The sequence below is a fragment of the Candoia aspera genome, chromosome 5 (genome assembly GCF_035149785.1).
Source record: "Candoia aspera isolate rCanAsp1 chromosome 5, rCanAsp1.hap2, whole genome shotgun sequence".
NCBI classification, from domain to species: domain Eukaryota; kingdom Metazoa; phylum Chordata; class Lepidosauria; order Squamata; family Boidae; genus Candoia; species Candoia aspera.
In genome coordinates, this window is record NC_086157.1 from 34,182,133 (window position 1) to 34,208,132 (window position 26,000).

Genomic DNA, 26,000 nt, shown 5'->3' on the forward strand with positions numbered 1-26,000 from the left:
TGGCAGTAACTGCATAAACTCATTTTGAATTGTTTTTCCATGGCAGTGGTAAGTGTAGATTTTTATGATGATTCTTCTAAGATGGTCCTAGAATATAACATCAAACTCACCCATCAGCTTAACCCTTTTAAGGAAATGTCCATTGTCTGGCACATATGCCTGATCCAAAGTGCTAAGTTTTGGGTAGGAAGCATTCTCAAAACAGCATTCACAATATTTTGTCAGTAAAGAGGCTTTGATGCCATCTTGTCTTGATGCTGATTTTCTGCCATGGCATTTAACTTTAGTCTCCTCTCCTGATCTTCCTACCTAAAGAATGGTGTCTGATTATTTGCTGCCTACCCATGACATACTAGAGTTCTACCCAGATTTTTCCAGTCCTTTATTCCTGTAGAAATCAACATGGCCGTAACATTAGATTTCAAGAGTTTGCAACAAAAGCAGCATGGAGTATTCTGGATTTATAGTTAGATAAATCATGGCCTCTTTATTGACATCATTGGCATTTCATGCCAGTAAAGTGTTGGGTGGACACCTCAATATTCAATGTTTTGGGAGAATGTGAAGTGCTTTATTTGCTGAGATCCATGCAGGACAAGAAAGTTCTTCAAGCTATTGCTTAAAGGTCCATGTCTGGATCATCTAGGTTTAAACTCAGTAGCAGCATCCAGCACACTCTTTTCAGATCTACACTTTTCTTCAGGCACCTGAATGGTTATATCTGTCAGAGATGGAGATAAAAAAATCTGCTGTAGCTGCCAAGTTACCTGCATTCTCACTAACTAGAAGATTGAACATCTCACCATCCACATTCTCACTGGAACGGGAAGCCTTACTGGGAACATTTGTGTCTTGTGTACCTCAGAAGAACTCTTTCCTTCTTAGATAGAAATGCCTGCTTTATTTGCTTGCTTACCCATTCAAGAATGTTTTCCTTCTTTCACTCGTGACTGCTGTTCTGTGCCAGCTATAATGCTCTCACCACTTAACTGAAGGGAACAAATAAGCAGGCTGGCAGTATGGCCTGAGTGAGGGAAGATACCCATTTCTAAAGGGCCTATTGGTCTCCTACTAGTATCTCCTCTGTGTCAGAGTAGTTGACTGCCTGTTCTTCTCACCAGGGTTCCTGGAAGCAGTCAAAACAGGAAGCTCACCAATGAATTGCTACTAATCAGTCCTCACTACTGCAGTGATAGAGATATACATAAGAAGTTCCTCCTCCATTTTCTCTCTGAACTTCCTGCTATTATTCCCTCTCCCTTCCACTCAAGCCTGCCTGTTCGGTCTCATATTCCCCCACTCCCCTCAGTCCTCTGACACAGGACTCCATCATTTCTGTGCATCTCGAGCGGAAGGAATATGGTTGGTGCCAGAAGCAGACATAATGTTCTGCATTCTAGGGCAACCTCGGTCCATCTCATGTAAGGCCATGTTCAGAATGAATATTGTCCCATTCACAAAGAGAAGGTGTTCAACCTGGATGATTAGGGAAGTGGAACAATCCCCCATGATGAAAAGTTACAGCGTTTCAGTAGTTTAGGAAGAAATGATAAGTAGGATAAATCTATATAAAAGTATGCAAGTGAGTGGGAAGGTTTCTTTCATACACATCCAATGGATTACAAAAGTGGCTAATTCAGGCTAGGCAAAGTAAATACTTCTTTGCACAACATGTCCTCAGATTCTGAAATTCACTACTGCAAAATAACGATCATTACTTTAGATGGCTTGAAAGGAGAGGGGGTTGTTAAAGAGATTCATGGATAATATTTATGCCGGTAGGCATAATGGCTATACTTTGCCACTACTATCATGGACAGTTGCTGCAGAACATGGGCAAGAGTTGCCATTTAGTTCACAACCTGTGTGTGGGCATTCCAGTGGGTGGACTAGTGGGACCTTTGGATAAGTTAATGGAATTATGTTCTTAAGGTTTTTGGGTGTTCTTATTCTGATCAGTCAAAATATGCTTATTCTTTTCCATGGTCAACCTCTTGAACAGCACTTAAAATTTGAAGCAGAAGGTGGTTTTACATAGCGCTGATTGTTGGCCCCTAATGGAGTCAACATGAAATCTCCCTTAGCCCCTTTTTGAAAAAACAAGTAAGTCAGTGAATGAACAGATAGATGTATGTAAAGTGAGGCTTACAGACAATATCTCTTAACAGTCTTTTACGGCAGACAAATATGATTATTCTTTCATTAGTGATGTGGAAAGATAGCAGCCTACCCATCCAATTCATGACTGAGCTGAGATCTCAGTTCAGAATGGGAACAACCAGTTTAAATCTCACGCAGCACCTGCTTTGGTGTGTTCAGTCGCAATTCTGTTCTGTTCTGTCCAGAGAAGCTTGCTTCCTGAAGAGTGTGTTTGGGTTTGTGGCCTTAACAGCTGTACTCTTGGGGTTGATGGAAGTATTCACCCTAAAAAGAAATGTCCATCTTTGCTATTTTTATTCCATGTCTGTGATTTCTCTTTCTCATTAGTCCAGATAAGGCTGGGGCCCAGATGTTTCTGTTATAGTTGACATATTTTCTGTAAATGGGAGACGGATTTTTTACATTAAGACAACACAGTTTGCCTAGGTATATACACACACAAAGGAATGCCAGACAGATTTGTGCTAATCTAGCATATGAAAGTTTGGTTTGCCCGCAGTCCTCCTGTGTAGTCTCATCTAAAGAAGGAAGAGCATGATGATGATGATGATGATGATGATATAGGAAGCTGTTGCTTTGTCTTGTATTAGAGAACATTTGTTGGGCCATGAATGTTCCTGTTCTAAGGTTTACAACTACAGGTTGAATGGATCATCTTCTGGGCTTGTCTTTTCTGCAGTTCTTCTTAGCTCTGTTGAGAAGATTGATGTAAACTACGAAGTGAACAGAATGCCCTCCCTTGAATTTTCACTAGATTTCATGCCATGCGAAAGGATGCCAGTGGGTCTGCCATGGAACACATCATGCAGCCAATCACCAACCACTTTTCCAGGAACGTGCTTCCCACACCCAACAGGGACATAAGCAAGACAGCCCTTGTCCCCACCGTGTGTTTTGTTTCTCATCCCGTTTCCCATTTCCCCCGTTGGCTTGCCATTCCTGTCAATGAACTTGTCAGCAACTCTCCTCCTCTTAGCAGGAAGGGAAGAGAGAGAGGTAGCCAGGAAGGCCAACTACATTTGTGGCCATTTCCAGCACAAGACTGTGGCTTATGAACAAAAGAAGCTACCAAGCAGGAGCTGGCTTTCTCCTCCAGCAGAAGCCGGATGCATTATTCCTGGGCCCCTCTTTCATTCTCTGATTGAATGAGGGTAAATTCTCTAGTTGGTTTCCTGGATGTATGACGTCTGGCTGTCAGCACCGTTTACTCTGCCACGATCGCTCTTTGCCGATAGTTCTTCTTTTGTCTTGCTGCTGATAATTTATTGTACTCCTGCCTCCTCTCCATTCTCCCATTTTGTACTGATTATTAAAAGCTAGGGGTTGTTGTTATTGTTCTCTTGTTCTTGAAACATTTTGATAGTCTTCTTTTGGAGCTGGGCTCCACATGTTTGTGGCCTTCAACTGGAATGAATTATTAACAAGGAAAGGGGCTGCCCTGTTTTGAATGCACCAGGTTCCTATCCAGGAGCAGCTGTCGCTTCTCTTTAGTATGCTGATAGATCCATAAAAGGAAAAGATGGCATACTTATGAGACAAGGCTTGATGAGTTTCCAGCACTATCTCCAATATATTTGCTCTGATATATTTTGGTTTAGTTAGCGATAGATGTGGAGCTGGCTTTTGAGAAGGCAGTTTGCCCTAGCTGGGGGTGCAGGCCACATCTCACATTTATTTCCTCCATGATGTTCAGGTTAATCTATACCCTTTTGTCAAAATTTTATCTGCACAACAATCTTAGGAGATAATTTAGGCAGAACAATTTTGAGGCACTTAGGGTTAACTAAATTGTTCTATGACTGCCTGGAGATCTAAACCTATTTTTTTCCAGGCTTGTCCCACATTAACATCACTGCACCATACAGAGCTCAGATGACTTCTGTACACACAAGGGACGATATTTTGTGCCAGCCTCCAACGTATTGCTTCTCTAATTCCCTACATCTCTTACTCTGTGAAAGATTTATCCAACTAGGACTTGGCAGTAAATCACTAATCTCCCGACAGTTCCCATCTTAGCTCAACTCCTTGGCTTGAGCAAGCAGAGGACCCGCAGGACAACCTGGCTAGGTCAGAATCTTCATGGCAGACAAACTCACACCAGCTGTTGATTGCCCATGCTGTAAATGATGTTTGTAGCCTTGTGGTTTAAAGTTGTGGTGCCTTCTTTCTGCCTTTCCAAATGAACAGACACTTGCTGTGGCACTGGAGGCCTTGAAACCACAGGGTGGTATATGTTTACATAACAGCCCTCTCTCAACTGCTGGTCCCCACTTCAACTCTCCCACTTCCTAAATTCTTAAAGGAGAATTGCTGATTTCCAGCAGCAGCACAAAATCCATAATCTCTGAATTTTAAAATCTGTGATGTTGATTACCTGCCTAATCCTAGATGTGTGTGAAAGAGATGCAGTTAGGGATTTACCTCTGTTCTCATTATTTGCCTACCTCTAGTCTTCTCTAACAAGTGGTAGTTCTACCAAGTCTTAACCAGTCTTTTCTACCATCTACCTGATCCTCCCACTGAGGTTTCTTCAATTATATAAAGAGTGGTAGATTTGTAGCAGTGTCAGCCCCCTCCATAATTCTAGAGCTGAAGGAAATCTGGGCAGCCCTCTCTTTCCTTGAAGAGGGACTGGTGGATAAAACCATTGTTCATCTCTGGAGCGCTGATCTTTCTGAAGCCCACAGGCTCCCTGCTCTTTTCCACAAAGGGAACAAATGGGGATGAAAGGCAGCCACAGCCACTGTTCAGTTAAAAGCCAGAGCTCTACATCTGAGCAGATGCACATTCTGTCAGAGGTGTCCACAAGGGTGTATGTTTGTGTCTGTATGAGTCAAAGTCCACAAGATGGTAGACATGGAGTTGCGTCTGAAGCCCCATCCTTTTTATATGTATGCAGTGTCACAGACACACACAAATGCAGGCCTTTGATTGTGATGTCGCACCCATCATCTTGCAGATTGAGATCCCCCTGCAGACACCCTTGTGCTTTCTTTCTTGGGAAAGAATGTAACCCTTGACAAAAATTCCTCAAATTGCATTAGGACCACTGCTTCCCCTCTCTTCAAAGCTACCTTCTGCGCTGACTGGAAGAATCCTACCTGTATTCTGATTTGTGGTGCCACCCTCTTCAGAATGGCTGGACATTGTTAAGGCACCTTTTGCTGATAATGAAAATGCAGAAATCACAGAGAGAACTTGAGAAATCTGAAGCAATCCATGGGGATTACTAAAGGAAGGTGCAGCCCTGTTAATATTTGAGAAATTAGAATAAATACCATATCTAAGAGTCAGTTCAGTAAAGAGTTATTTTCAATAAATGAAATTAGTCTGTTTGGTGACATCACAACACAATCCATCAGAGCAATGAATACGTTTCTGAGGCGAATAGGCAGAACTAATTAGAAATGACAGTTGTAAAGATATGTACCTGTTTGACCTTTCAGGGTTTTAAGTCTGTTGGAGTTCTTTTCTGGGTATATGAATTAGGTGATCCCAAAATTGCAGTGGCAAGAGTTATAATTATTTATCAGAAGCAGGTGCTTAGAAAAGAACCAATTCTGAGGGTATGACATTTTCCAGAGATAGAAGCCTAGTTCTTCAGTAAGAGAAAGGAAGTGCCCAACTCCTGGATTGCAGGATTTTTCAGTCCATAAATAAATTGAAGACTTTTTGTTCAGCTCACTCAGTTTAACCCAAAGAGATGTGTAGACTTCAGCCCTCAAAGTTCTCCACAATGTCTCATGTTGGCCTGAGGAATACTAGGAGCTGAAGTTCAGTCCTCTGGAAGGCACTCAGGTGGTAGAAAGCTGTCCAGAAATGTCCTAGGATGGGGAGGACAGCTAGGACGTTTGTCTTTTTTTTTTTTTAATGTCTTCAAGTCAGTGTTGACTCCTGGTGACTTCCAGGTTTACTTGGCAAAATTACAGAAGGGGTTTGCCCTTGCCTCCTTCCTAGGGCTGAGAGAGAGTGACTGGCCCAAGGTTACACAGCTGGCCTTGTGCCTAAGGCAGAACTAGAACTCATGGTCCCCCGGTTTCTAGCCTGATGCCTTAACTACTGCACCAAACTGTCTGTTTACCTTAGGTAAAGAGAGTATGTTGCTCTGGGCAGGTCAACCTCCAGGGCTACAGTGAAAACAAAGACACTTCTTCCTTTTTTGCCTGCCACTGAAGATAAAATCTCATATCCAAAAGGTTTTTGCCTGATGACAGATACATTCACAAAGACAGGTTCTACAAACATTTATTAATCAACAAGTCAGTTATATGAATATTGCAGAGATAAATCGTGTAGAATCATTCATTCATTCATTCATTCATTCATTCATTCATTTTATTCCAATTTCTATCACTGCCCATCTCCCCACCCCCAAAAATGCATTCAAAGATACCCTTGTTGGGACTGAGACTGCTGAAATAAATGGGCGGGAAAAAGCATGAGACAGCCAACATTAGTGACTGAAACTTACTGATGTGCAAAACCCTTTTGGCAGGCCAAAAAGGAACAAGAGCCAAAACAAGATAGCATGTGGGACCTATAAAATCCTAAGTTCCAGGCATGTGGGCATTGCTGGATTTCCTCATCGATAAAGGGCATAAGGAGTGATGTGTGGCATCCCAATTCTAATTCAACATCGAGCCCAAAGGCCTGTATAAGCAACAATCCCCAGCCTGGATAAGACCTGCTATTGTTCCTTAATCTGGGGAGAGCAAACCAAAGGTAAGCTACCAAAAGGCAATTATCTGAAAAGCCTTTAAAGACATAAGAGGCTCTTTGCCTAAGAGGAAAAGGGGGCATCCCCTTCTGACCATATTTCCCTGGCAAAGTCGTGGGTGTTCACATGTAAGCCTTCCTTTGCCTTTATTTTTCTATCTGCCCAGCCGAGGGCTCAATTTACTGTTGTGTTGGGGATGACCTTCATTCAGCAGTTTCCATCTACAGTCAGGCATCAAATTTATGAAATGGATCCGTTCAGCCTCCACACTTGTAGCCACTGTTGCTTTTTTAATGTGTGTGAGAAAGGTTGAGTTCCTGCATTAGTCCAGTTTGTCTGCCATTAAAGCCTCCCTCCTGCATCCCCCACCCCTTTTTTGCAGGTGTATGAATTACAGCCCTAGGCAAAAAAAAAAAGAAAAACCCCAACCCTCCATGCTTTCCCTTAAGAACTCATGGCGTTTCTGGAGTCCAGATGGTTCCAATTTGAGGCCTACATTTTGTGATGTAGCTGGATTGGGTTTCTTCCCTGAAACCAACAAAACCTGTGTTAGCATTTTGCTTGGATTAAAATATTTGTCCCTTTTTTTGTAGGGCAAAAAGAGACTCCCGAAGCCACTGAAGGAAGGAAATCATTACAGAGATCTACAGAAGTAGGTCATGTGCTACAGCTGCTCATAGTTTGAGAGGAAGAAACATGGGACCTCAAACATGGAACATGACTCCTGCAGAATGCTTGGGAGCAACCCAAGAAAAACATCCTCAGAGGCTTATTTAATAAGCATTATCTATAATCGTCTCAATGTGTGCTCATGTTTCCTCAGCATTTTTGCACCTACATCCCAGAGCTAACAAGATTCTGGAATGGAACACAAACTAAGGTACTGAGAAATGGTTCATCATAGTAAAGCTCCTTTGGAGCTGATTTTATGAATTATACTTTGCTCTTTCCCCAAAAGTCTTCAAACCAGGATTTGTAACAGCCATTGATAAACTACCAAACCTATATAAAACACAAGGGGGAGAGGGAGCCTGCTATTACCCCTTTATTTGGTAGTAGGAAATCAATTTACCAGGATCACATATAAGCATGAACTTATACATACATGCCATACCAACGTCAGAAGCACATATGTATACAGACTTCATTAACAATCATACAGCATTTGTTATCTTTAAAACACTTCTGTTTTCACAGCTTGCAAAATGCCTGCATTGTTAAATTAACTGAACATTTTAATAAGATCCAAAGTGTCACTTATTGAGGGTTTGTTTTGTTTGGGTTGTTGTTGTTTTTTTAGACTGATAATTAATGTTTCATAAGACTTGTAAAACTGGAATCAATTCTCTTTTAAGAATATGAAGGTAAAATTGGATGGATTCAAAATGCATGAATTCCAGAGTTTCTGGGCTCATCTTTTTCAAGGACAGAAGTGACTCTGAGCAGCTTAACAACAATGAGAGATAACTCATTCAACAATTTTTTCACAGACCTCAAATCAAGTGATATGGGTAGTTATCAGTGGGTTTGAAGAGTCTCAGCAGCCAGTCCATCACATCCTGGATATGGTTATCTAAAACACGGCACATCTCCTGCAGTGTCAGTGGCTGCAGATTTTAGGGCCTCCCAGATCTGGAGAAGTTCCATCTCTGCTCTGGATGAGTTGACATTCTCCCAGATAGACAGAGTTGGTGCACAGCTCTTGGACTCATGGTTCCTTCTCAAGGAGCAGGTGGCAGCTGTGGCCAAGAGGGTCTTTGTACAAATCGATTTTGTGTGCTGATTGTGCCCATTCCTGGATTAGGAAGCTCTGCTCATGGTCACTCATGTCTTAATCACCTCCTGGTTGGACTATTACAATGGACTCTATGTGGGGCTACCCTTGAAGAACATTTGAAATCTGCAACTGGTCCAGAATGTAGCAGTGTGTACAATTTTAGGAGTATCATGGTATGGCCATGTAACAGCGTTGCTTCATCTGCTGTATACTTTCCAGTAGGATTCCAGGTTCAATTCAAGATGCTGGTTATCATTTTCAGAGTCTTGTATGGCACAGGGCCAGGTTGCTTGTGGGAAAGCCTGTTACCTGTGCTAGCACCTACCCCACCAGATCTGGTAGGGTGGGCATGCTCCAGGCCCCTTCTGTAAAGTGGTGTCATCTAGTTGGTCCAGGAGGTGTGATTTCTCTGTTGTGGCACCTACCTTATACAATAGCTACTCCTGAGATTCAGATGGTCTGGATCCTGATGACCTTCCAGAATGCCTTGAAGACCTTGCTTTTCCCTCAAGCATTGGGGCCAGCATGTAAGTTGATCCTGGTATGAGTTTTATGATGCATTATGGGAGAATTTTATTTGGAACCTTGGTTTTTATTCTATTTTGTTTTATGTTTTTTGCACTGTCAGGCACTAGGATGAGTTGGGTGGCCTTATAAAGTCTTTAAAATAAATTTAAAAATAAAATAAAATAAAATAAATACATTGCAGTCTTAACAGGAAACTACTAAATATCCCAATGTGCCTCATCTGCCCCAAAGTGGCTGTTGGATTTCTTTGACTCATGAGGTCCCAAGTGTCTTCTGCCCTGATCTGTGAAGACTTATTCAGGTGGCTATGGATTGTCTTCTAATACTGGTCATGGAACAACTTCAGCACTAAAGGTTTTCTAATCATTTCACTTCTCTTGGTCACATGCTTATACTTGTTCACTGAGCATGTATAAAAGACCAAAAGGCAAATGTGCAGCAAACAAACAGTACTGGTAAGTTGTATGAGCAAATGTCAGACAGTAGTGTTAATAATTCTATTGTTTAGACCAGTGTTTCTCAACCATGGCAACTTGAAGATGGGTGGCTGGGGGATTCTGGGAGTTGAAGCCCACCCATCTTCAAGTTGCTAAGGTTGAGAAACACTGATCTAGACAACCTTACACTCTTTTCTTGAGTGCTTAGAAAGTGGAATTAAATGTTAGAATGTTTCATGGACCAATTTATGAGTAGTGCTCATCCAAATTAATTTGATTCTTGACTCACGTTGTCTCCCATATGAAAATGAACTGTTTCTTTTGGCTGTAACATATCAGGGAACATGTGCCAGAGGGGGAGAGTGCAGGAGCCAAAAGAGGATGTTCCTGCCTTCCTCACTTATGAACACCTTTTCCATTCACAAACTCACCTTGTTCATCCATCATCCATTCATTATTTATGTATTCATTAATATAATTAATATATTCATGTCAGTTCCTCAATACAACTTTACTGAGGAAAGACCCACCAGGAGTTTCAGTGAGAAGTTCCCCACCCAGTAGAATTAACATGTGCTGGTAGAAAGAGCAGAACTAAGATGGTAAGAATTGCTTCATCCCTTAATTGACATATTCAGTGTAATTTGACAAACTATGTTTCATTTGCACACTTGTACATGGATCTCTTGTACATGTGGACAGCAGGCCCCACTCTCTTCAGTTTATTTCTCTGCCTCTGAATTTGCTGTGGATACTGGAACTCTAGGCTTTGATTCCTGGACCAGACCTGACTGCATTCTTGATTACTGATTCTGGTGTTTGTCCTTAGTTCAGGTTTTGACCCAGGATGATCTACTGTATACTTCTTGGGCAGCCATGTAAGATCATGGACCTGACACTTAGGCTGAATGATATGCCCAAATGGACCTATTAAATGGATTCTCGCACTTATAAACTAAAGTCAGCAAGACAGAAACAGAACTACAAGGCAAATCTCTATAAAGGAACTTTAAAAACACAACAAAACCTATTTCTAATGCAATGCTCATAAAAGTAAAACCCTTGAGTAAGAAGAGAGCAACTTGATACCCCAGTTAGACACTTTAGGAGTGAAGTATCTTGTAAATCATGTTCAAAGACCAGAACAACACTGAATGAATTAGAGAATGCGAAATTCAAATACAGTACAGCTTAGCTTATTTGAATGGCCTGGAGGGGGAGCCAATATTCACATAACCAGATGGTCAGGTTAAATAGAAATATTTACACTATTTAGGTAGCATTTATGTGTCACCTGTGGGCATAAAGCAAATTCCAATAATTGTGCTTGGCACACTAATAGGATGGTCAAAGGGGATTTTTCCATTCTGTCCATTTATGCTTTTGTGCAAAACAGGAAGAATGGGGGTGGGGGAGTGGTGCTATGTTACAGGTGGTTTAGCACAACCTTCCAACATGTGAAGCACTATTATGATTTCTTCACAATCTGTAATAATAGTGCAATGGCAAAGTTATTATGTGGTTTGGAAACCATCAGTGATACAGTTGAAGATCAGAATTATTTGGTTCAGCCCTTTAATGTTAATTTCTGCACACAGTACATTGTCAGCAGTCAAGAAATATGTCCCGGACAGCATTCCTGCTACTAGAGTACTTCTTTAATGTCAAACGCTACCTATGGTGAAAATTCTTGGTTTTTGGTTTAAATCAGTATTTTTCAAGCTTGGCAACTTTAAGATGTGTAGACTTCTGGCTGGGGAATACTGGGAGTTGAAGTCCACACATCTTAAAGTTGCCAACTTTGAAAAACACTGTTTTAAATGATATGGCCAGATGGCTTAGAAGCAACTCCCCAGCTGATTCAATTAATGGATCATTTCTTACAAATACTACAGTGTCTAGCCTTTATTTTTCCACCATATATAGCCAAGTCCAAGACCTTTTCCTGTGCTTGGGTCCTGTTTGTATTAGAAAGGGAAAACACCTCAATTTTCTCTCAAATATATATTTTTATTAAGTATTTTAATTACAGTAGTAAAAACTAATACAAACTAAACTTAAAGAAAGAGAAGAGAATGGAAAGAAAAAAATAAAAAGTGCAAGAAAAGAGAAAAAGAATAAAAAGAAAAGAGAGAATATAATAGAGAAAAAGAAAAGATATATATAAAGAAGTGACTTCCAACCTTCATCACAAGAAGTATAAACCAATTTTTCACCCCCTATAAGGTTAAATAGATATTTCTTCATGCCATATCCCATCCGGAAAACAGCTCAGTTTTTGAGGTGACTTTCCATTTTAGCTGATGCTAAAGAAAGGGACAGGCTAGGTGAAACCACAGTATAATTAATAGGAACAACACAGTCATGACTGTGCATGTGGAAGTACCACCATATGTGTCAGTTTAGTGCTGTACATAAAAGTTTGTGTTCCCCACTCCTCCCACTAATTTGCATAGTTTAAAAAGAATGTACTTTAGAAATTTTCAGAGAAATTCTCATGGGTTGCATGTGGTTTTCTTGTATTTATTTAATTATGAAGTGGCCAAGGGGTATATATAAATAACATGTCTTTTATTGTATAATCATCTCTTCTGTTGTCCACAGTTTTCCTGGTTTCCATGTGTGTTTTGAATTCCAAGGGAAAGCATCAGAAAGGTAATCATCCCATTGGGTTTTTTCAGATTGTGTGAAAGTATGGACGCCCAGGGAAACCTCAGCATGAGGGTCAGATGTATAATAAGAAACCAGAACTACCTCCCTCTGCCATTTCCAGCAATAGTCAGAATAAATTCTTGATTATTCTGATAGCAAAACAAAACACAAAAGAGAAATTTCTCTCACAGGAAATTTAACTTTTGAGAAATTGCAAGGCAGATTTCTGCAGAACAATATGTCAACATATAAAGAGCCAGGATGGAGCTCTTAGAAAATGAATTAAGTTTCCCCTACCACCACCAATCACTGTGGCTGAAAAATGTGTAAATTCCAAGTGATTCCAAGCTTTAAAGAGTTTAGCTACCACTTTTGAGAATGGTTGAAGCAGAGCATTGGCCCTACATCCATGTGAAAATGCTCAGAGTTTCAAGTTACATTTTAAGTTGAACTAACCAAATGCTTGACTGGTAGCTGACCATTCATGTTATGGCCTTTTCAGTCATTATGGCACTGTGACTGAAACTACATGTGACACACAGATGTCTATATGTTTCCCCAGGTCTCAAAAATAGATTTTAAAAGATGCCGCATTCTAGAAAGCGAGGACAAAGAGGGGAAAGATGGCTTAAACTTTTCAACTCCAAATTGTCAGTCATTTCTTTTCTTTACCCAGAAACAAGATACTGATTTTAGAGACTGATGAATGTGGTTGTGAATGCTGTTAAGATGATATGAAAAAGGTGCCATTTTAAACAAAGACAATTTACATTTACCATACAATCATAGATGGTTAGGTATTTCAGGAGTTGGCAACCTTTTCTGATCTTGCCATATAGTGGTCCAAGCACCAGAGAGAGAATCACATGAGGTTACAGAGAGAGCTTGCAGGCCACCCTCAGGACCTTGCCAATTTCTTCAGCATTCTTGTATGAGAGCTCACAAACAGTAACATCTCATAAAGGATTCTCTAAAATGTTGGTGATCTAATGTGAGAGCACAGATGTATTTTATTTAGGGTCAGAGGAGACTCTCAGTAGTCCAGGAAGTACTGTAGGGCCTTTGGTAACCACACTGCAAGACATAACCATGGCTATTAATTTATTAATTTCTATGATCAACTAGTAAAAAAACAGGGATGCAGGGAATGGTCAGCCTTTTTTCATTCAAGCCCCAGGTGGTTTTCCTCCAAGGGTTTCTCCATAGCCAATAAGCTGTGTTAAAAAGCTCCTTGGAATAGTTAAAATGATATCTGGGAGTGAAAATTAAATAATATGTCATGCAGTTTAAAGTCCTACCCACATAGCCATGAAACCATAAAAAAAGAGCCTTGGTACTTCCTGGTCCTCCCTTTCAAGTTAAATGTATTCATAAGATTAAAAAAACAGAGGAGAAAAACATAATTGAATTTGATGTGTAGGGATCTCTTTTATTTTGGAGCATGTGGTTCTCATTGTGAATGATGGAAAAGTTAAGAGCTTTAGGTGCAGAGAGCTACTGCAAATTGGGAGAGGTCAAAAAGGTTACTGACAGTGAATTTTTACATCAGCTGAAGGTCTGATCCAGACTACAGAGTCAACACAGTTCTGGCATTTGTTTTTTGTATACAGTAGCAAAATCCATGTCATTTTTCCTCCCAGTACTTATTTCACTGAATTTAATAGGAACTGGCTGAGCTCCACTGTAGGACAAGAAAGATGTCAGATTATTCATATTTGTCTGACAAAATGCTAGTGAGTGGTTAAAGATGCCATAGAGAGCTGTAAACATGAGTGACATTCCAACGAAGATAGAATTCAAGATGTATGATATACTGAAGTCAGATTACAATATGGGGTCACCAAGGATGACATAGAATAGGACGAATTTGTAATTCTATAGAAAGCATTAAAATAATGCAATGGAGCTTCCCCGTCTGTAGCTAGACACCTTGCTGTGGATTTGCTAGGGTGGCATTGAGCAAGTCATGATTTCTGAAGCTCATCATTCCCAACCCAAACTATGTTACAACAATGATGATAATATTGGTATACGTTACGAAGTGGTAATACAGTAAGGATTATAAGAAAATGAGTCGGACCCATTGCTTAGAATAAGCCAGTTAATTCAGTTAGTCTTAATTTAGAGATGACTGAAGTTAAGGCCCACTGATTTCAGTGAGTTCAGCTCTAAGCCTGGCCAAATCTGGATCCAATCTAATAGGATGGCTCCAGAGAAATGTTGGCAGAAGGAAGCGGGGGAAGGTGATTTCCCTATTCTTTTTCTTGCCTAGTAGCATTTCAAGCCCACAAAAAGTATTGTCTGAGCCTCATGGAACCTTGATAAATGATGTTTGGTCACAGAAACGGGAGGTTAAAAGGTTCTCACAGTCTATGTCTTTTGGGGGATAACATGAGGAGGGAGCATAGCAAAAGGTACGACCATTTTCAAACCTTCCGCCAAAATTTATCTGGAAACAACCCTTTCAGCAGAGAACTCTTCAAAACACAATATCATGCTTATTACTACCATAATTTTATGGGGCTCACCAAACTCCTTTAGAAATGTAGTATCACTTGATGCCAATCTGCTAAGATGGCTATCACAAATAAACCAGCTGTCATGTTCCCCGGTGCAAGGCATATGTGCATCACAACGGGGAACATGCACATTAGGTAAGAGGAAGGGATAAGCATAATCCCTGAATCACTCAAGCACCCATATCCAGAAGGGAACCCCCAACACAATAGATAAGCCCTTCAGACCAAACTTAGCATCCATCAAGAGGCAAGGGGAACGCCTTCCCATTCCCCCCCGAGGATGCATTCACACCTCCCTCAGGCACGCATGTCCACAGAGTAATGCCCAACATAATGGGGGCACCCATCAGACAGTAGTTAACGCCTATCAGAAGATTGGGGAAACACCTTCAGGGGACGCACCCGGTCCGGACGAAGACAGGGAGACAAAGGAGATCGCCGGGATCGCCCATCAGCTGACGCATCGCGGTCTCAAGCACCCATCCGGTCCTGGCCCGAGGGTAGAGAAGCACAACGTCCGCCAGCAAAGTATAAACAGGGCACCCTGTCACCACATAAGGATTCCTGTCTTTCTCTGCACGCATTCCGTTTCAATAAAGCCGGAAATCCTTAGACCCTCTAAGTGAGTCCGTGTTTTATTCGAGGCGAGGCTGCCCTGACACCAGCTATTTTAAAAGAATGTTGAACGTGAGACATTATGATATGTTTGAATTGGTTTCCAACAAGCATTGTTTAGCTGTTTTTTCTGTGACAGCTCAGTTATTCGTTTATTATCCATCTCTCTTTTATTTTCAAGCTAATTTGACAAATCATGCCAATTTGACACGGCATATTAACGATAAAATAAGTATAATCCCAATGAAATAAGGGCTTCTAGATCTTTAAAATACTAGAAGATTAAATTGACAATGTCATTCTACCTTGTGGCATATAAACAAAAATAATCAATACATATAAATCATGAATTTTATCTACATATTAAATAATGTTAAACAAATTTTCAAATAAATTATAAACAACTGATCACTGTATCAAACAGACAATTTATAACATATGTACTATACATATGTTTTCAAAGGTCTTCTCTTTATAAAGTTGCAGCTGCTGCAGATGTCACTCTTCTGTAAGAGCAACTAACTATAAGATGTCTGGACTTCAGTTCCCAGAATTCCATGGCTGGCTGGGGAATTCTGGGAGTTGAAGTCCAGACATCTTAAAGTTGTTAAGGTTGAGAAACACTGTGTTAGAGAGTTAAAGAAAGGATAGTATCATGATGTTGTTCCTTGTTTTACTAAAATACTTGCTTGAGGGACAACCTCTCCCCAGTTCAGGTCCGGCAGAAGGGGCATGTTGTGGGTCCTGTCGGCCAAGGAGATTTGCTTGGTGGGATCCAGAAAGAGAGCCCTTTCTGCCATGGCATCCTCTGGAACATCATTCCACCCAAGGTGAGATTGGCCTCAACCCTGCCAGCTTTTTTGAAGGCCCTCAAAACTTGGATGTGTCATCACACTTGGGGATCCCAAGGAAGCATGGAGCCCATTAAATGGTTATATTGTACAGTATATACTTAGAGTGCACTCTCCTCTACTTTTTTATCATTGTATTTTTAAATTGTTTTTAATGGTAGAAGACTATGATTTTCCTTGTGTTCTACTTATGTACATTGCCCAGAGTCACAGGCAAGAGATGGGCGTCCATATAAATTTACTAAATAAATAAGGACTTCAACCATTCTTTTGTCTTCTGTGTTTGTGGAGGAATCTTTCTCAGGTTCTGTAGATGTGCCCATAATGCTACATGTTTTACAGTTTTGCAAATACAATTCTATAAAAAGTACAAGCTCCATTAAATCAAGCTCAATTTGTGGGGAATACATAAACACTGCCATGTTCTTTCCTGGCAAACCACAGGAGTGGTTTATCACTGTCTGCTTTGAGGATGTGTTTTCAACTTCCCAGTTTAACTTTGAGCCTTGGATTTCCTGGTAGTCTCTAAAACATGTACTATCCAGATCTGGCCCTGCCATGATCAGCTAACAGGCCACACAATTATATAATAAACATTACATTTAAAAATCTTAGATACCTGTAACATTAACCTAAAGGACTGCCAATATATCTATAGCAACATAAATATCTTAATTTTAATTTTATATAGATGATTATAATCCACTTTTAAACAGTAAATTGAAAGTAGACCATATGTTGATAGACTCAAGAGCTCATCAGTGCTCCAGAAAATGTTAGCCTCATTTTATTTTATGCATTTGTGTTATGCTTGGCAGTACATATATGTCCTTTCATATCATGAATCTCATCTAGGATACTAAGAAGTCCCACTCATGAGTCTCGTTAGTAATGCACATTTCTTTTTCTAGATGGCTTAATCATTCCCCTGCCCCAAGCAAAATAGAAGGGACCAAATGTAGTTTCATAATGGTTTTGCTGAACTGGCAGAGTTCAACATGAAGATTTGGAAAATAAACCTTTGTTCTGTGTAGGCAAAAAATTTAGTGCAAGTTTTCCCAAAATAAATATTGTTCTGGTTATGAAATGTCCTTGTCTGGAATATGGAGAGACAGTTTGGTGTATTGGTTAAGGCACCAGGCTGGTTAGTTCTAGCCCCAAATGAAAGCCAGCTGGGTGATCTTGGCCAGTCACTCTCTCAGCCCTAGGAAACAGGCAATGGCAAACTACTTCCAAAAATCTTGTCAAGGAAACTGCAGGGACTAGTCCAGGCAATTGCCAGACATCAACACTGACTCAAAGGCACGCACACATACACACACAAACACACAATGTCTGGAACATCGTTTTTGGCAATGACATACTGTGATTTATGAAAAGCCATCGTCCTCTAAAATCAACCAGCACGACCCCAGACCACGCTATGCCTTCTGGTGCTTTGTGACCAGCACATTGATTTCTCGCCTTCTCTCCCCTGAGAATTGATGTCAGAGAGAGCAAAAACTCTGCCCTAAACATGCATCCACAGCCCAGCTGCCAAGACATGAGCCCAGCATGCTCATGGCTGTTCGCTCCTCACACTCCTCTGCATTCTGGCAAGCATAGAAGCCAACTACGGCTAGTTAGGATGGGATAATGGCCAGCAACCAGGATTGTCAAGACCTAAATTGTAGCAAGGACTATGGGATGGAAAAGGGACTAATCCTGCCCAAATTGGAGATGTTAGTCAGGCTGGCCCCAGAATAAGACTTTAAACCATGTTATTCTCTGTACTGGAGTCCTACAGACAATCTTGCTTTGTTAGACTGTATAGGCTTTAAAAAATGCCTTTTTTCTCCTCTTATATCATATGACAACCCATGTTGCAGGGTACTCCTGATGGACAAGTCCAGTCATTTTTTGAAAGAAATGGATTAGCTTTCATGACAGAATAAAACAGTGTCACTCAACCATGGCAACTTGAAGATGTGTGGACCTCAACTCCCAGAATTCCCCAGCTAGCTATGGGAATTCTGGGAGTTGAAGTCCACACATTTTCCAGTTGCCAAGGTTGAGAAACCCCGGACTAGAATAATGAAGGGGATTAATGCCTTGATACAAAGTCTTCCTGTAATACAATGCAATTGCCAGAATTTCCCATGACCACACTAGCTGTGAAGTCTAGGAATTGGAGTCCCAACTCATCTGGAGCTGCATCAACTTGGCTAGACAGCTCCAAAATATAGAACTTTTGATCGGCAAGGATTTGAGAACAATCACTTGTAATTAAAGCTGTGTGTGTGCTTTTATTTAAAAAAAAAATCTTTTGTACATTGCACCAATTAATTACTTCTTTCCCTCCCCCCTCCAGAGAATTTAGCTCCAAATCATCTCTGCAGCTATTTTAATGTGATCACATTTGGAATTCTAAAGCAATATGAAATCTGCATTGTTTTGTTTTGGGAAAGAAGGCAGACCTGCCTTCTTCTCTTTAAGATATCATCTTGCGAATGAATTAAAAGCCAATCACTTGTATAAAACTAGGGATATGAGCAGGCATCATTGTCACTGTGTTGATAAAAGACAACTTCAGTGAGACAAATACTTTTTTTAATGTAAGTCAGGGGATCTTTTTAACCAGACTATCTTGCTGTCCATCTCTTTTTGATTTTCCACACACTCAGGCAGAAGACTCATGAAAGTCTAAAATGGTTTAGGTTCAGAAAAGAGAAAGCTAAAAAAAGAGAAATGCTTCCCTATCCCCCTCCCAAAACACACACACACACACACCATCACTGCACATCAATGAAATTGATTTGAGAAGGGCAAAATTAATAACATTTTTATGCTAAAATGGATAGTTGTTTTTCTTGGAAAAACAAGAAAACAAGGGACGCGGTGGCGCTGCGGGTTAAACCGCTGAGCTGTCGATCGGAAGGTCGGCGGTTCGAAACCGCGCGGCGGGGTGAGCTCCCGTTGCTCGTCCCAGCTCCTGCACACCAAGCAGTTCGAAAACATGCAAATGTGAGTAGATTAATTGGTACCGCTTCGGCGGGAAGGTAACGGCGTTCCGTGAGTCATGCTGGCCACATGACCCGGAAGTGTCCTATGGACAACGCCGGCTCCAAGGCTTTGAAACGGAGATGAGCACCACCCCCTAGAGTCGGACACGACTGGACTTTACGTCAAGGGAAACCTTTACCTTTACTAAAGTCCCATGGACTTCAGGATATGGTGTACCAAGTTATACAGGACTTTTTTTTTTTGCTACCCTTTCCACATCTGGTAAGAAATATTGCTTCTGTACCACTGCTTGATAGATTATGATTACTGTTTGATATGGATAAAAATCTGAAATGTCCTGAAGCTTCTTATGGGCAATTTGGGTTTTGCTGCAAAGATGGTGGGATGTATTTTCTATTTTTTCTTTTAATATAACCTTTAAGGTTCAGTAGAAGTTTTTGTTGTTGTTGTTCAATCAGATTTTTGAAATTTTGAAATTTTCTTCTTTGAATCACTGTGTTTCACATTGTTGAGGATGCCAAACAATGTGGGACACATTGTTGAGGATGTCAAAAGAAGTTTGAGGTTTTATTGAGAGGTGAAACCAAATCAGACAAACTCACTACTTCTTAGTGGATTGGAATCACAGAATGGGATACGGTATGAATTCAGGCTAAGTTAGAGCAGGGAGGGATTTTTTTTTAAAATTAAGGGACTTCGTGCTACAGGAAAAGTTAATCAAGGTCTGCAGCAATCAGAACACAGAACCAGAGTTTGGGGGGGGGGGACATATCTCTGTATAGCTCTCATTTGGTACCACCACATATTGGTTTCCTTCTCCACCCCCACCCCCACCCCCACCCCATGGTTCCATTCTGTTTCTCACACTCCTATTTGTATACCCACAAGATGAAAAGGGAAACATCTTCTTCCCTGAGGAGATTCAGTCCAAAGAAAAGAAACATGTAGGCATGTATGGGTTGATTTTGAAAGATCAGACAGCTAATTCCATGTCAAGGATTGGTTTTGAAAACATTAAGCTTATGCACTATATTCTCAGCTCAATTGGAACCGAAGGTGTTGCTTGCATCTTAATAAATACCACCATGAAAGAACTCAAAGTGGATGCAGATGGTATACAAAAACACTGCAGTCTCAGAACTAAAGGAGACTCTTACAAGTTAGGGGGATGAAAAGAAAGTATTTCAGTTGATTCATATTCTAACTTCTGAACACATCGATTCCTAAATTTTGTCTATGGCCTGTGATGTAGCTTGCTCTCACACAGATGCCAATAAAGCATGAAGGTATCCACATTCTAGTTTCTTTATGTTATTTTAATAATATGTTGCATTTTTGATCTAGCAGAAGTAGGATGGACCTTAAATATATTTAGAATCTTACATTTTTAACAAAGTTATACACTCATGCAATCACACATGAAGACTCAACATTTCCTTAAGAATTTAAGCTGGATGTATCCCAAATACCACGATATTCCTTAAAATGTATCCCACAAACTAGGGAAAAATTGGGACTTCACCATAAATTATATACCTCAAAGCATCCTTTCCCAAATTAATACAGTATATTCTAAAATGGGCTGAGATTACAACTGTCACAACGTCCAGCTATCCTGTCTTGTCAGCATCCATGTTTCCCCAAATCTGTTATAGCTTCCTCTTTCTAGGAAGATAATGGAACTCTTCCATTATCTTCGACTTTTGCTGGTTAAGCTCCTAGGGGATGCCATAATCTACTGCGTGAGACATGGAGGATTTCAGATTCTTTCTGACTTTCACCAGGATTTTAAACAGGTTTCTTCTGACTTCTATCAAGCTTTTATGCAAGATATCCAGGACATTGTGGAAAATATGAGATCTAAAATGTGTTGGGGATGTGGTGAATGAAACTGAGGAATTTAAGAGCAATAGAAAGGTTTTGTCAGATTCCTCTGATTGAAAGGTTCACAGAACCCCTTATCGGAGCATCTTCCATCACTTCCTTATCAATGGGGTAGACTCTCTGTCGCCGGATGGGAGGGGGTGTTGAGTTGGAGTGTGAATTGCATTATTATGGCTACAGATTTATGATGGTTCACATCAAGGCCAGTCAGTAGCTATACAACAGCAACACCACCTGGATGGGAAAGGGGGGGGACATACTTTCATGGGAAAGGAAGGCAATCAAGGGAATGTAGTTTTAAATGTATGTTTTAGCAGGAATTCTCCATTCACAGTTTTACCTCTGTCCTAGTCATTTTAAGAGTTAGATTGGGATTTTTATTGAGATGCTGGATGAAGATTGGATTGTGCAGCTGGAGAAATCTAAGGGAGAGAGTGATCTGCAAGCCATAAGTAAAATTGATCTGCTGGTGGAATGCCATGAAAAGAACCTGGAATCTTTGAGGGGGGCAGTTGGGCTGTTTGATTCTTTCAAGAGGAAAGCTCTATGCACATTGTGGGGATATGTAACTGTTCTAGTTTATTTTGATGTGGGATAAGGGTTGAAGAATGCTCATCTGGTTTGTTTTAAAGATTTGATTAATGCTATTTGCTTTTAAAAATTTGGATTTACTGTTTTGAATTGGCTTTGGTTTTTGGGTTTATTAAGATTAAAATTATTAAAACTGTTGTACTAGGGTTAAAGAATGTTTATCTGGTTTGCTTTAAGGATTTGATTGACATTATTCCCTTTGAAAGATAAAGAATTACTGTTTTGAGTAATTAATAATTTGTTTTTAAGTATAATAGCAGACAACTTATGTGCTTTTTTAATTTGATTCTTATTATAGTAGACAGAAATGTATAGAATAGTGGTAGAAAGAGAATAATTAAATATGTTTTATCTTTTGGAGGGGAGAAAAATGTTTAGGAAGTTGATATGAACTTATTTTCTTTATTTTAATGTAAGGGGGAGGAGTAACTGTACTTAGTGATTTTTATTATCTGTTAAAGTGGAATTATTTATAGAAATAATGTGGTGTTTTGCTTTAATATAGAGTAAGAGATTGATTATGGACATTTTTGTATATCCTTGCTGTTAAAAGTCAGAAGTCACATCTTTTTGTAAATTTGAGAATTTTTTCCTTTGTGTTTCCACACTTTTATAGTTTTTCTTTTTTCTTTCTTTGTACTGTTTTGTTTTTTTGTAGTTTTTATTCTTCTCTTGAAACTTAATAAAATTTACTATTAAAAAAAAGAAATAGGTGTGCTTAAGAAACCCATGGGGTGGCCTCAACCCCCCAAGCTCTCCCAACAAACAAAGGGCTTAATACAGGGGTTTTCACAGGGAGGGGCTAAAAAAGTAAAGATTGACTCAGATAAAAATAGGTGCAGGGCTTTGACTGTGGTGGCCATCTTGAATTTTTTGACCACCTCCCAGATACCACTGGCTTAGTATATGGCTCTGCTCACTGCTGTGGCCACAAAAAGAGTCAGGGGGCTGCTTTTCAACCATAGACACAGAATATATACCCTTAGAATAAATGAATCACAAAACGATCAGATCCAGGAGAAATAATATGTAAAACCTGAGTTTGTTTATATTCCTTTAGAAGGAAAGCCATGGAACAAGATGGAGGAATGAGGAACTTGTTAAAAGCCACTTCCACTACTACTGTTTTAACCAGGACCCACATGGCATAATTACCATTAGGAAAACAAACATAACCTAACCTAAACTTTGTTTCACAGACAGAAGGAATCAGTCTGCTTTGTGAACAGTGTAGAGTAAAACTGAACCCGATACTACTGTGTGGCAGATGGGAGAGAGGTTGAGCAGAAATTGCACATTGTGGGAAAGTAAACAAAACTCAGGAAGCATTTTACCTGTCAGACTAGATGCTGGGTAAGGAGAACATCAATATAATATTGCAGGGGGCTAGCTGGCCAGGAGGTCTTTCAGGATATTCCAATTTCTTTCCTTTCCCTATTTTTTCATTTCCCCATGTCCAAAATACTTGTAACGTTCTGTCACTATCTGTCCACATTAGGCTATTTGGAACACAATTCTTCAACTCCAGTGTTTTTCAAAATTGGCAACTTTAGGATATGTGGACTTCAAGTCCCAGAATTCTCCAGCCAGCATACTGGCTCAGAAATTCTTGGACTTGTAGTCCACACATCCTAAAGTTGCCAAATGTGAGAAACACAGTTTTACTCTGAAGTTATTTCCTACTTTAGCAACCTTGGGGTTCCTCCAAGGATGCAAATAATTTACTCTTGTTCCTCAACAGGCCTGTTTTGGCTATGCAACCATTATAACCCATCATCTGAATATGTTAATAGTATCTTTGATTAGGACACAGTACACAGACAGGACAGGAAGTAGGAAAGCATTCAGGACAGACTTTGAAACAGTGGTCAATCTCTATGTGATGCTAAACAAATTTACAATTGTATACTTCTTTTAGAACTCCCGTCTGCAACCGCTACCTTCACATCACCAGAATCACAGCCATGGTGCATTTTGCAATCCTGATTAAAATGGCCTGGCAAAAATTCCTACTGACCACTTGTCATCATGTGTACATAATGTACATTTGTACATAAACTGAGGCCAACCATAGGATTAACTTCAGTGATACACAGGAAGAGTCCCTACTTCCCCTTCTCATAGAAGATACCTAATTTTCCTCAGTTTAGCAGCTAAGTTTCAGTTAATCAAGATGAGGTTATTAAATCTGAGCCACTCAGATTCTCTGTGGAGTCCATTCAATTCTTCGTTATGTTTTGACCTACTGGGTTTCACATTAAGCTTTACCTGAATCTGTGGCTGAAGAGTCACATAATGTTTTTAGATCAACAAGGCCTGGCATGGAAATGTTGTCATATTGTTCTGTCCAAACAGCCTCCTCCTCCAAGACCAAGTGTTATGTCAGAATAACGGAGGAGCAAATTTGGATTATTTAGCAAAATAGGTTTTGCAAATTTGAAGCAAAAGCTGGCTGTCCATGGTGCTGATTGATCATGTCTTCATGTTACCAAGGAATCTCCTCTTCCTCCATCTTCAGATTTCTTTGTACTTTAAAAGTGTCCTCTTCTAAAATCCATTTATATTACTGAAATAATTATATTATTAACTCAGAGATGTAGATCACTGTCCACGTGGAATTTTTAAAGATACAAAACGAAGAAGGAAGACAGCAGCAGTAGCCCTTTTGAAGAGCGAGAGAGAAAGGAAGAAGGCTGGGCCAGGATCTATCAGCTGTGGTATTCATCTGTGATTCAGCTGCATAGCCTGAAGGACACCTGGCTCCTATTATAGCTGGAAAATTCAGAGCAAACTTTGATTTTGGAATGTATGTATCCTACTAGAATGCACCCTATTATCCAAATTAGGGCAATACTTTTATTGTAGCTGCTCAGGGTTTCCCCAGCACAGGCTGTGCAAAATTTTGAATTTTTCAGATCAGTTCATCAGACAGTATGTTCCAAAGATACCAATAGCTTGCACTCTTTTGTGAACTTGGAGTTGGCTAATAATAATAAAAAAATGTCCTGATATGCATTTGTGATCCTTTTTTCTTACAACCAACAAAAGTACCTTTCTTTTTATTTCACTGTATTATGCATTCTTAAGCTGTCCCAGTTACCGTTATCTTCACAGCCTACTGTAATCCAAAATTTATGATGGTAGTTTTTTATGCAGATTTCCTGTGCACTCCTGCCATCAATTATACATGGGTGTAAATCTCATTGTCTCAATAGAATCTGTTCCTAAGGGAGAATTTCAGCCTTCATAACATAATAACACAATGTAAGATGTGATGTGATGTGATATATATGATATGATATGATATATGATATGATATGAACCACGGAAACATATCTTTAAAATTATTATCCTAAAATGTATTGTTAACAGAGCTGCAAGAGGGAATTTTATCAAACATTTCATGATTCCCCACCTTACCTCTTTTCCTCTGGCTTCTATTTTCAGGAAGTCACAGGCACAGTTTAAAGCAGATCTATCAAAATTCATAGAATCAGTTAATTGTGGATCTACTGTACTGTAAATGTGACTAAAATTTGGAACCAGCTCATTAGTGAAGAGATCAATTAAGAGTTGAATTATTGCCATCTATCTTTCTCTCTGTGCCTCAACTAACCAAATGCACCCATTTGTTTCCATTTTATTAAAAATGATCCCTTCACTACCAGTATTCCTTCATTCTTTCCTAAGAAGGAAAGAACTGCGCTGGACTACTGACTGGCGATGAGGTGAGGTGAGGTGAGGTGAGGTGAGATGATGACATATCATCAGGCTTTTTAACATTGGTTTGTTTGTTTTTTTAAAAAGGTTAAGACCACAACAGGTTGATTTGATTAAGGTGAACAAGAGCAAAAGAATTCTGAACTTGTTCTGTTGTAAGACACGGGCAGGTTTATTTGTTTGGGTTCTCAAAGCCTAGTGAAAAGGTATGAGACACAAACCTCCAAAGTGCATAGTAAAGGTAAAGGTTTCCCTTGACGTAAAGTCCAGTCGTGTCCGACTCTAGGGGGCGGTGCTCATCTCCGTTTCAAAGCCTTGGAGCCGGCGTTGTCCATAGGACACTTCCGGGTCATGTGGCCAGCATGACTCACGGAACGCCGTTACCTTCCCGCCGAAGCGGTACCAATTAATCTACTCACATTTGCATGTTTTCGAACTGCTTGGTGTGCAGAAGCTGGGACGAGCAACGGGAGCTCACCCCGCTGCGCGGTTTCGAACCGCCGACCTTCCGATCGACAGCTCAGCGGTTTAACCCGCAGCGCC